Source organism: Carettochelys insculpta, chromosome 3 (genome assembly GCF_033958435.1).
Source record: "Carettochelys insculpta isolate YL-2023 chromosome 3, ASM3395843v1, whole genome shotgun sequence".
NCBI lineage: Eukaryota > Metazoa > Chordata > Testudines > Carettochelyidae > Carettochelys > Carettochelys insculpta.
Window position 1 is genome coordinate 169,531,086 of NC_134139.1, and position 11,867 is coordinate 169,542,952.

Consider the following 11,867-nt stretch of genomic DNA (forward strand, 5'->3'; position numbering starts at 1 on the left):
CACGACTGAGGCGTTCAGCTTTGTCTCTGGAAGCCTAGTCTTTTTTTCAGGTTTTTATGTTCCTTTATCATTTATCGTACTAGTACTAGTATTTTCTTAAAGGTTTCCTCTAATCTACTACTGTCTCGTATCTCATCACCATCGGAGTGAGGCTGGTCTTTCAACTCCTCGAGTCCATGAGGAGGGAGTGTGACGATGTTGTTAGCCTAGGTATATTTGTGCTCTATAGTGGTTTTACATAACTAATCAAAGTGAATTAATCTGTATGTAACCACTCTAGATATTTGACCGTAAATTCCATTACTAAGTGTAATAAATTCTGTGCTACTATTACACTGTTTGCAGAAGTCATACAATTCCTGCAGGTCCTGTGACCTTCCTCCAGAGAAGAGCTCCGATAGCTCTTCATAGCTGTGGTCTGGTGTGGAGGGTGAACCCAGAGATTCTTAGGTCAGATTAGTGAGCCATGACCCAAAACAATATTCCTACCCATCCCCTGCTCAATAGTTATGATAAAGAATAATATTGTAATAGTGTAAATACTAAGTGTATTAATGTGTTTTATGATTATGAGTGTGTTTCATAAACAGTTTTGAGTGAGAAATTGTTTGGTAAGGGTGCATCAGGCAGATTGCTTGTAACATTTTTCTGATGTCAAGACAGAAATAGACCCTTGTGGCCACTATGCTGTTTTTACAAATAGTCATGAAAAGTAAAAGAATGTTCTTATTGAAATTGTTAACTTGATGTGCTCGTTCAAATGTGCATATTGCTTTTGTATAACAAAGAAATCAACCCTGTTTTATGCAAACAAGGAATGTGAGTGTTAAGAGATAAGGATGAAGGCCATCACCAGAAAAGACATTCTAGGGAGGTAATGGAGGCAGAGGTGAAGGCACCAAAGATTGCATCGAAATGTAAGAAGAGAGCAGATTGCTGACATTGAAAGGAGACAGGCACCTATCAACTCGGACAAGAAAGCTGTGCTGGAAACCACCAGGATGAAACAGTAGATAAAGGTTGAGAAGAGTAACTTAAGAAAACACTCACTCATCAAATATTGATTGATTACAGCATGACAGTGGGAAACTTACTTATCCCAATGCTATAGGAAGGAGTTGCTTTGCGGCAGATTTTGGGTTCTTCAAGACACTGCTGGTGCCTCAGTCTGATTCTACAGAACCTGGTTCCTTCCCTTGTACTTAGCCTGATTGATCACCAGGCTAAGGCAAGCGATGGAGTTGCAACTATAAACATCCACTGGCAGGAGGTGTGTGTGTGTCTGTGTAAGTATATACTAGCTGCTTTTCTATTGTATTTTTAATAAGTGCAGTGTATTGTGTTTTTCCCTTATAAAGATCCTGTATGCTTGTTATTGGTATAATACTAATTGCTTAAGTGCAGCATTCATGGGCCATGTTCTTCAAATTCATTTAACAAACAAAGCCTACCATTATCAAGCACCAACAACACCAGCTTCATTGTCCTATAGATTCCAACCCATAGTTTCCGGCCCTCCTTTAGATTGCCAACTGTGATCAAGCCCTGTAACTTTTTCTTCTTGTATAGTTATTGAGGATTTATCTACCATGTCCTCTTTTTCTATGGCCACGTCTACACTACAAAATAACTTTGAAGTTGCTTACTTGGAAATAGAATTTCGAAGTAAGCAACTTCAAAGTAGAGCATCTCCACACAAAAAGGTCCCTCTCTTACTTTGAAGTCAGCTCCCCCACTTCAAAGTAAGGGGCCAGGAAATGATGCAGGCAGGAGGGTTCGCATGGCCGACAAGCCCTTCTGGGTTTGCAGCCAGCCAACCCTTTTAAAGGGCCCCTCCCAACACCCCCACCCTGCTCGTGCTCAAGGCAGCCAGGTTTCACACAGCAGCAGAGCACGTGCTGGGGAGAAGAGCTGGAGAACATGCTTGGCCACACCGTCCCCAAGGATGATCCCCTCTCCACCCTGGTCAGCCTGCTGGGCTTTCAGTGGCGCAGCTGGGTCACCCACATGGGACCCAGCCTCCATGCCCTGGCCATGGCCCTGCTGCCCTTCCCCTGGCCCTCACGATCTGACGCTTGTGGGCCTTTGCCACCAGCAGTGAGTTGTGGGACTGGCTGCTGCTGGAGAACTGGGCCAACAAGCGGTGGCTGAGAAACTTCAGGATGACCTGCCAGACATTCGAGGACCTCTGCCACTGGCTTGCCCCAGTCCTCCAGCACTAGGACACACAGATGCGGCTAGCACTTCCAGTGCAGAAGATGGTGGCCATCGCACTATGGAGGCTGGCCACCCATGACAGCCACCGGTCTGTTGGCCACCAATTTGGAGTTGGCAAGGTCACCATCAGAGCGGTGCTGATTGAGGTAAGTCTGCCCCCCCACCATAGACCCACCCTGGGGAGGGGGCTGCTGGGCAAGGGGTAGGGGGCCCCTGGCGGGAAGGGAGCAAAGAGACTGGGGGCCTCCCGGTTTGGCATTCATTGATGTGTCTTCCTTTTCCCCTGCAGGTCATCTGAGCCATCAACACAGTGCTCCCGGGCGATCTGGCTGCTGCCCTCGCTGGGTTTGCGGACCTGGGCTTCCCCAATTGTTTCGGAGCCTTGGACGGTATGTATGTGGCGATCCGGGCTCTGGACCAAAGTGGGGACACCTATGTTAACAGGAAGGTGTAACAGTAGGTAGTACTCCAGGCCTTGTTGGACGTGAGGGGGTCATTTCCTGGACGTGTGTGTTGGGTGGCCGGGCAGGACCCATGACACCTGGGTGTTCCAGATTTGTAGCTGGGATGCCAGAAGTAGGAGGGTACGTATGTCCTCCTGCGGAAGCTTCTGCTCGGGGACATCATGATGCCCCCTGCGTCGTGGCTGATGCCGTGTACCTGCTGCACCCGTGGATCACATGGCCCTATACCGGACACACCGCACCAACCCAGGACACCTTCAACAGCCACTTCAACCACACCAGAGGCACAATAGAGTCGACATTTGGAAGGCTGAAGGGTAGGTTTTGCAGCCTCCTCACCAGGCTGGATGTCATCCTTCCAAATGTCTCCTTGGTGATCGCTAGCTTCTGTGGCCTCCACAATCTTGTGGAGGGCAGGTGGGAGCTGTTTATCCAGGGCTGGGCTGTGGACCAGCGGGCTGGGTAGGAACAGTTGCCCATTGCCCCATGCCATGAGGGATGGGGTCAGGGCCCGGGAGGCCTTGTGCCAGGCCTTTACGCAGGGCCTGCCCTGACTCTCCCAGCCACACTTTGCACCACAGGCCCCCACCCTTGCCCATCCCTCACGCTCCCCCACCAAACGCCCCCCTCCCACTCCCCCCACCACCACTCTCCCACCACACACCAGGGACTTGGAGTTAGGGTGGGAACATAAAACTTTACTGGGGGATAAATGTAATTGGAAACCAAAACAGACTGCGACATACTATTTACAATGCATGGGGGAATGGTCCACAGAGGGGAGGCGGGGGGCTGTGTGGGGAGACTGACTTTGGAGGGGCACTGGGATGGGAGAAGGCTCAGTCACCCAGCGGCATGGAGGGCTGGGACCCGCAATGGCTGCAGCTGCAGGGCCCTGTCCGGGGCTGTGACAGGGCCAGGACCATGGGGAGCTAGGAGTGTGGTGGAGGTGCAGGGGGGCCCACTGGAGCTGAGCCAGGTGCACCCGGCCTGGCCAGGAGTCACCAAGCCAGCTTGATAGGGGTGGCCAGAACCAGTCTGCCATGTGGTGTGTTAAGCTTTAAACAAAGGACACGAGATCTTTTAATAGGGGAAAAGGCAGTACACCGCATTTACTGAGAATACAACAATAGCATATGCTTTGCAGTCACACACACATACACACGATGCACACAGTCCTGCCAAATTATGTTATAGTTACCAGTCCAGAGCCTGGATCAATCTAGTGGACAGCTAGATCAATCACAGAGAGGGAGCAGGGCCTTGTTGGTCGTGATCCTATGCTCTCCTGGAGTTGGTGGCAAGATGAACCCAAAGTCCCATGGCAAAGTACCCTGCTTTTATAATCCTTTCCTCCGTTGAGGGTTGCTGTGTCAGTCTGTGACTGGTGTGTTATCTTTTTGATAGCAGTCGTTCTCAAAACATCTCCGAAAGGCTCATCCTGTAATCAATTGTCTTTAAGGGTGCCTGCTCCATGCTTTAGAGTTGTCAATCTGCCAATCCAATCATTTCTTTACCAGGGGTGCGCACTGAAGGTCCTTCTCTGACACCGTTAAATCTGTCTTCGCCCACGCTTTGCCCTTCCTTTCTTGGCCATCTGGCTCTGGGGACAACCTTCACATCTATATCTCAACACAGACATGCCACTTTAACACCTAAACAATTCATACAAGGACTCTCAGAGAAAAGCAGAGTAAAAGGCATTGTAAATCGAACAATTAAGGCTTCAGCCTTCAACAGCCCTCTAATCTTATTAATATAGACATAATACCAAAACCCTGTCTCTTTACCTACTAAACTCACTAAATTCTAAAACAAAAAGACATATATTCAATTAAAGACCTTAATTCAATAAAATCAATAAAATGTTACATGTGTTAATGTGCTACTTTACGTTGTTACATTTTTAAGCCTAAAATTCAAAGTATAAAGAGAGTAAAAGAGAATAAAACTTTCAACTGCAACAGGTGGGCACCTTCGGGGGCGGGTGGTGGCTGCCAGAGGGGCGGCTGTGGACCAGGCTGGCGAGGGTGTGGGAGGTTGGGTGAGGAAGGCAGCCAAGGCCTGGGGCCACGGTGTCCAGACTGCCGGCCAGCCACACCCATGTGTCCTGCTCCATTGCCAGCCAGTCCTGGCGCACCACCGTCATCTCCCACATGACCGCCCCGTTGGCGGCCACCTCCTCGTCCTTCCACATTGTCTCTATGCGGCTCAGCCATGATGGTGGGGGGGATGCAGGCTGGGGCAATGGGGCAGCCTCCTGGCCCCCGGTGGCTGAGGCCTGCTCCAAAAGGCTGTGGCGGCTGCCTGACGATGGACCTGTGGAGACAGAAGGGGCCTGGGTGATGGCCCAGGGGTGCTGGGTCCCAACCCCAGGGGAGCTGGGGCCCCTGATGGCCTGTGAGCCCCATGGGATCCCAGCTGCCCTAAGGTTTGCTCCCCCTCCACTGTCCCCAGTCACGTGGGCTGTGGGGCTGTGTCGGGGGGGTGGGGGGCAGCCCTTGTGACATCCCGTTTGCCTCATACATACCAGGTGCAACCTCCCAGGGCTAGGCACGGGTGGATGGTGTGTGGCCTGGAGGGGAGGACGATGACGAGGGTCCCATTGCTGAAGCCCTCATCGTCGCCCTGGGTCTTGGTGGGCCGGTCCCCATGCGGGGGACTGGTGGTGCTGGAGGGGCCCACTTCACATTGGTGTCCATGGGGGACAGGGACCGGCAGCATCGACGAGGTGCTCCAGGGCGGCCACCTCGCGCAGCCCCAGGAGCCTGTGCCGCTGCTTGTAGTACCGCTCCTGGCACACCCATGCCCCGACTGGCTGGCAGCATCCTGGGCTTTGACGTATGCCTGTCTCAGCTCCTTCACCTTTATCCGCACATTGCTGCTAGTGCAATCGGGGTGCCCTTGGGTGGCGATCCCACTGGCCAGCTGGTCAAAGGCCTCCGCATTTCTCTGGAGGGTGCTGGTTTGCCGAAGGACCTTCTCTCACCCTCCCCCCACCCGAGTGAGGTCTTTCGGCTCTGCCTCAGTCCGGAAGGGTCCACTCCTGGCACGCCCATTGCCCAGCTGCTGTGAGCTCTTGGAGGTGTTGTCTGGGGCCTCCTGAGGGAGCATGTGGGGGGGTCCTGGCATGCTGCCATGGTGGCCGGGGGTGCGGACGCTGGGTTGTGTTTCAAGCGGGGCAGTCCAAGTAGGAGCTCGTGCTGCCAACTACTTGTGGCACGGTCTCGGCTTCCTGGCAGGGGTTGCTGGGGAGCTGCTTCCTGTTAAGCATCAGCAAGAAACATAGAGCCCTGTCTTGGCTGGCCAGAGCTTCTCCGTACTCCAGGGGGAGGGGGGCACCATCTTGATGGACCCCTTACTTTGAAGTAGTGAGTGCAGAACATCTACACACATCCTACTTCGAAGTAAAACTTCGAGGTAGGGCACTACTCCATTCCCAGCAATGGAGTAGTGACTTTGAAGTTAGCCTCCCTCACTTCGAAGTTAACTTTGAAATAAGGAAAAGTGTGGGTGGATGCTCTGCAGGCTACTTCAAAGTAGCTCCTTACTTCAAAGTTAACTTCAAAGTAAGTCTGTAGTGTAGACACAGCCTATAATGCTCTGCTATTAAGCTCAGAGAAATTCCCACTTGATACAGTTTTAGAAGTCACTTTCAACTGTCTTTGAAAACACTGAATGTACGTGGGGTCATTATATAACAGAGCAGTTTTGAATGGCCATCTCTGGTTTCATTGCATAAATAACCATTTTATTGAATATTTATAATTTGTGTCTTTTCCATTCACTATTTTAATGATGAAATATCTGATTCCCTACATATCAGCATTTTCCATTAAGGCCTTGCAGTAATGAAATAAGCTTCATAATATATGAATTAAAATATAATTTTATATATTGCTGTGTTTCATGGCATATATTAAGGATAACTTCATGCTCAGGATCTGGGAATAGCTATGGTAAAAACATATTAATCCTTTTTAGAAAAGACTATGTAAAAACTACTCAGTTTGAATATTATGGATTATTAATATCAATGTAGCTTCACAATATTTGCCTTCTGTACAGGTGATAAAAAAATGCAAAACTTTCAGATTGTTCTGTGTGTCTTGGCTCAGCTGTGTGGCCTGTATCTGATTAAGTCTCTGGTCCTGAAGACAGAGTTGTGAATAACTGTACATTTGTGCATAAATATTTTCAGGTATGTCCTAATGGAAGAGGAAGAGGTACAATGATATTAAAATTACAGTATAACGTTTAAATGTTTCCCAACCTTTTAAAAATAGTGCTAGCTTGTTTTTAAAGTTGTGCCTAAATGAATTTTGCAGCATGCGGGAAAAACTCCCAACTACATACAAATTTTCTAAGGGCAGATTACAAGGTAAGATGTAGCTCTCTTAATTGGCTCGTCATTTGTAAATTGGGAGGCAGTTTTAGACTGCAGAATAAAACCATAGACTGGTTTTATAAGAAGTATAAAACTTCCAAAGAAAAACTTTATCACTGCTTGAAGGACAGAAATTATAGCTGAGGCATGTGACACCATGACCCATCCACTACTACAAGTTGTACCTCCATGGTTCAGCATGGTCAGGACTCGGCTGGTGCTGGACAATAGAATTTTGCCAGACGTTCCCCTTCACTGGCCCCCCAATCAGTCAACCCCTTCTCTCCCCCGCTCCTCCCACCACTGGGCTGCTCAGCCTCCCAGTGGTATGTGGGTGCCCTGCCGTTGGCTGCTGCTGGGGCTTCCACTCATGCTGCTAGGGCTTCTGAGGGACACTGTCTCCAATTCTGTCCCTGCAAGGCTGCCAGGGATGCAGCTCCGGACCCACAGAGCTGTGTGGAGAAGCCAGCTCCAACCGTCTGCTTCTGGACCCAGCCTCAGCTCCACAGAACTGCCGGGGGAAGCTGGCTACAACTGCGGCCATGTGGGACTGCCTGGGATGCTGTTCTAGCTCCATAGGGCTGTGTCACCAGCCCTGCACAGTTGCCCTGGTCCCCTGGGACTGCCATCAGAGTCTGGCCTCATGGGGCTGCCCAGGATGCAGCTCTGGCCCCGCGTGGTTGCCCCAGCTCTGGCCCTGCAGGCCTGCCTGGGGACACCAGATTGAGCCCTGTGCAGCTGCCCGCCCCCAGGTTGCTGAGGGACACAGGTTCTTGCTTGCACAGCTGTCCCACCGTGGGCCTGCCAGGGATGCTGGCTCCAGCCCCCTATAGCTGCCTGAGGACAGAGGCCGCAGCTTGCCCTCTTGCCAGGTGCTGTGGTCCAGGAACATCCCTGGTCCTGCCGGACAAGCAATGTTCCCCGACCAAGGAATACCAATTTTAAGAGGTACAATCTGTACTGGTAGCTGAAGAAAGACTTTCCCCTTCCTCTACTCCTCTTCTTTTTCCTGATCATTCTTTTTAAATCTAGAACTATCAACTGCTTTGTTTCCTTCTGCTAAACATACTCCTTTAATAACAAAGTTTTCAAAAATAAACTACCCTAACCATCCAAAGTATAACCTGAAAATACAGAGCATGGGCAAAAGAGAACTTGTATTGATTTTTAGGGGAGCTTAACAGACTGAAACAGTTGTGCATCCATTCAGTCTAGGGCCTGATTATCTCTCCTTTGGGCCTGGGGCTATTTGATTTCATGGTTTCCCTGGTGCGTGGAGTGCAGGAATGGGCTCAGGGCTAGGGCAAGTGATTGGAGTGGGAGAAGGGGTGCAACTCCTTCTGGAGGAGTGGGGTCTGGGAGGGGAAAGTGTCAGGACAAGGTTGTAGTGCAGGTGGGTCTGCAAGGGTGTTTGAGTGCTGGAGGGTTCTCCAGGCTAGGTTAGGGGGTTAGCATCCAGGTGGAACTGCAGAGTGTAGGCTCCAGCTGGGAGGCATTTATCTTGGGCAGCTCCTCATCAGTGGTGCAGCAGAGCTAAGGTAGGATCCCTGCCTGCCCTGGATGTGTGCTGCTGTGCTCCTCAAAGTGGACAACATGTCCAGGCCACTCTGCATGGTAAGGGTGACCACATTTACCTATGTGAAATATAGGACACTGGTAAAATTGCTTGGAGTTAAGCGAGTTCAATGGCAATCCGTCAGAACTAGGTAGTCCAAACATTCAAAATAATATTAAGTTGACTGAGCACCCATTTAAACAATATGCTGCATTAGTATAACAAAAATAGGTAAACATTACAATTACACTCATCCCTCACTATAGGAGCACAGTTGGTTCCCAACTTTCTACTTGCAGGCGAAAACTCATAAGAGGGACACTAAATTCTCATTAAAATTCAGGTAAAAGTCTCTCATTGGTTCCTAGTGCTCCTAACTGGGTGAAAGAGTGGTAGCAGGTGGTGCTGGTTTTGAAAGGTAAGTGAACCTTGGGTTTGGGGGTCAGAAAAGGTTAAATTCTGGGGGAAGCTTGGGGCCATGAGTGGGAGGGAGGTTTAAAACCTGGTGGTGGGTTGGATACGTGCGGCGGGTGGGCGGGGGGGGTTTCAGGCTGCTGAAGGTTGGGTGTGTGGTCCAGTGGGGGGGGGGCAGTGTCAGGCCGTAGCAGGTTAGGTCTACTGGGCTGGTTGGGGGGGGGGACGTTAGGCTGCTGCAGGGCTGGGGGGCTGGGTGTGGAGGGTTAAGGCTGCCGCAGGTTGGGGCCGTGGGGCCGGCAGGGGTTTAAGGCTGCCGCGGGGCTGGTCTGTGGGGCTGGCATAGCAGTCAGGCTGCCTGGGGGGCTGGTCTGTGGGGCTGGTCTGCAGGGCTGTTGCAGGTGGTCAGCCTGCCATGGGGCTGGTCTGCAGTCTGGCAGAGTGCAGGGCTTAGACTGCCACAGGGCCAGAGAGAAGGTTAAGGCTCCTGCAGGGCCGGTCTTTGGGGCAGGCTGCCTCAGGGCCAGCCTGTGGGGCTGGCATGGGGGTTAAAGCTGCCTCAGGTTGAGGCCACAAGGCCGGTGGCAGATGTCAAGCTGCTGCAGGGCCAGTGGGGGCGGGCAGGTCAGGCTGCCGCAGGTTAGGGCTGTGGGGCTGGTGGGGTGGGGGTCAGACTAGGGCAGGTTGGAGCCACGGGGAGGGGATTAGTCTCGCATTAGTGGGGGGAGTTCACTCAGAATGAACTAAGGTAAGTATACGTGTCCCTCATTTGAGTGAGTACCCATAAGTAAAGTACTCGTTTAACGAGGGATGAGTGTAAGTGGTTATTGCTCTATACGGCTATGTCTGCACTACCCAAAAACTTTGAAATTTCCATGCAAATGGCCATTTTGAAGTTTACTAATGAAGCACTGGAATACATATTCAGCGCCTTAGCATGCGGGTGGCCGCGGCACTTCGAAATTGACGCGCCTCGCCGCCGCATGGCTCATCCAGATGCGGCTCCTTTTTGAAAGAACCCTGGCTACTTTGAAGTCCCCTTATTCCTATGAGCAGATGGGAATAAGGGGACTTCGAAATAGCCGGGGTCCTTTCGAAAAGGAGCCCCCGTCTGGACGAGCTGCGTCAATTTCGAAGTGCTGCGGCCACCCGCATGCTAATAAGGCGCTGAATATGTATTCCAGTGCTTCATTAGTAAACTTTGAACTGGCCATTTGCATGGCCATTTTGAAGTTTTTGGCTAGTGTAGACATGGCCTAGAAGTGCCTGCCTTGTCCTCATCTTGCTGTCCTTCCCTCCCACAAATTCAGGCACCACCACCACCACCACCCCACTCTTACCCCATCCCGTTTACCCGAGCCAGACACACCCCAGCCCCCCATCTATCCCCCCCAACCCACCTTTGCATGCAGGTCTTCACCAGCTGCCTGCTTTTTATAGTGACTGCACCAGGTCACCCATGTAAAATGGCAGGGGCTGGGAGCCACAAGCAAAGGCTGGCTCTTTCTTTGGGTGGGGGGAGGGAGGGGGGGGTGGGAAACAATGAGATAAGGGCTATAGCCTAATGGTTCAAATACCCCTCCCCAAACAAATGCGAACACTTGATGGAAATCCCTTAGCTGGACATCCAGTTCTAATTGAAAAGTGAAATAAACAGGTTGTATGGTCAAGTTCTTCCGGTTTTTAATGTATCACCCATCAATTAGTAAAGTAACACAGGATATTTAAAAAAAAAAAATTGATCAGTTTCAGGTAGCTACAACCTCCTAAAGAACTATGTTGTAAAATGAATTCTCTCTCTTCTAAACCATTACCACCTATGTTAAGGGGGGCACCCAAACTTCCTACCCTTACCCTATTTCTCCCATCATCTTAACCTTTTCCACTTCCTCTCAGAGGTTCGGGCAGGCTGTGGCTCTGGCCTTTGAGGGAAGGCACAAGCAGAAAGAATGAAGCCCGGGGAAAGCATCCACCAAGTGAGGGGATTCCACCTGCCTGAGCAATTTAAAAGAGTCGGGGGCTCCTAAGCCATTTTAAATTGCCTGGGGTCCTGGGTCCCTTTTCCCCCACCTGGCAGTGGGCCAGGCTGAGCCCCCTCCCAGATTCCAAACCTCTGGGCCCCAGCCGGCAGCCCCCTCCTGCTGCACCCCAACCGTTCATCTCAGGCTCTAACACAGAGCATGCACTCCTAGCCAGAGAACCCTCAGCCCATCTCACAGCCCGGCCTTCTGGCCCAGCCTGCAGCCCCTATTCTGAACCCATGAATTTTGTACCCACCCCAGATCCTAGAGGGTCCCACATAATCTAATAGGCCTGGCCTCCAGAAGAGTTAATCCAGCTCACACAGTCCTCCTCCATGATTTACCTGCCTTGTCCCCTTCCTCCTGAGCCCCGTCCCCCGTCCTTTATGCGATGCCTCCAAACCCATTATCACCCGTCTAACCCCCTTGCCCATCGTCCTGGGGGCTCCTGGCGACAGCAGGTTTACACAATCTCTTTAAAGCGCCCACACATCTCCTCCAGCCTCTCTTGCTGGCTCTTTAAATAGCCAGCCCCTCTGTTTTAAGGGCTGTCTCCTGAAAATTCAGGTCCCTGCTTTGCAACATACAGGATAATTAGCCTGTTTTTTTGTTTTGTTAAGGTTTCTTTTTTTTTTTAAGTCAGGACACTCTCCAGGGAACTAAAAAAAGGGACACTCCCAGCAAAAACAGGATGGATGGTGTACCCTATGCATGGTACACTCTGCCTATGCCCACCAACTCCAAAGTGCAGCTCCCATACCTGCAGTTCTTGGCCATTGCAACTTCAGAGCTGGTGCTGGGGGTAGGGA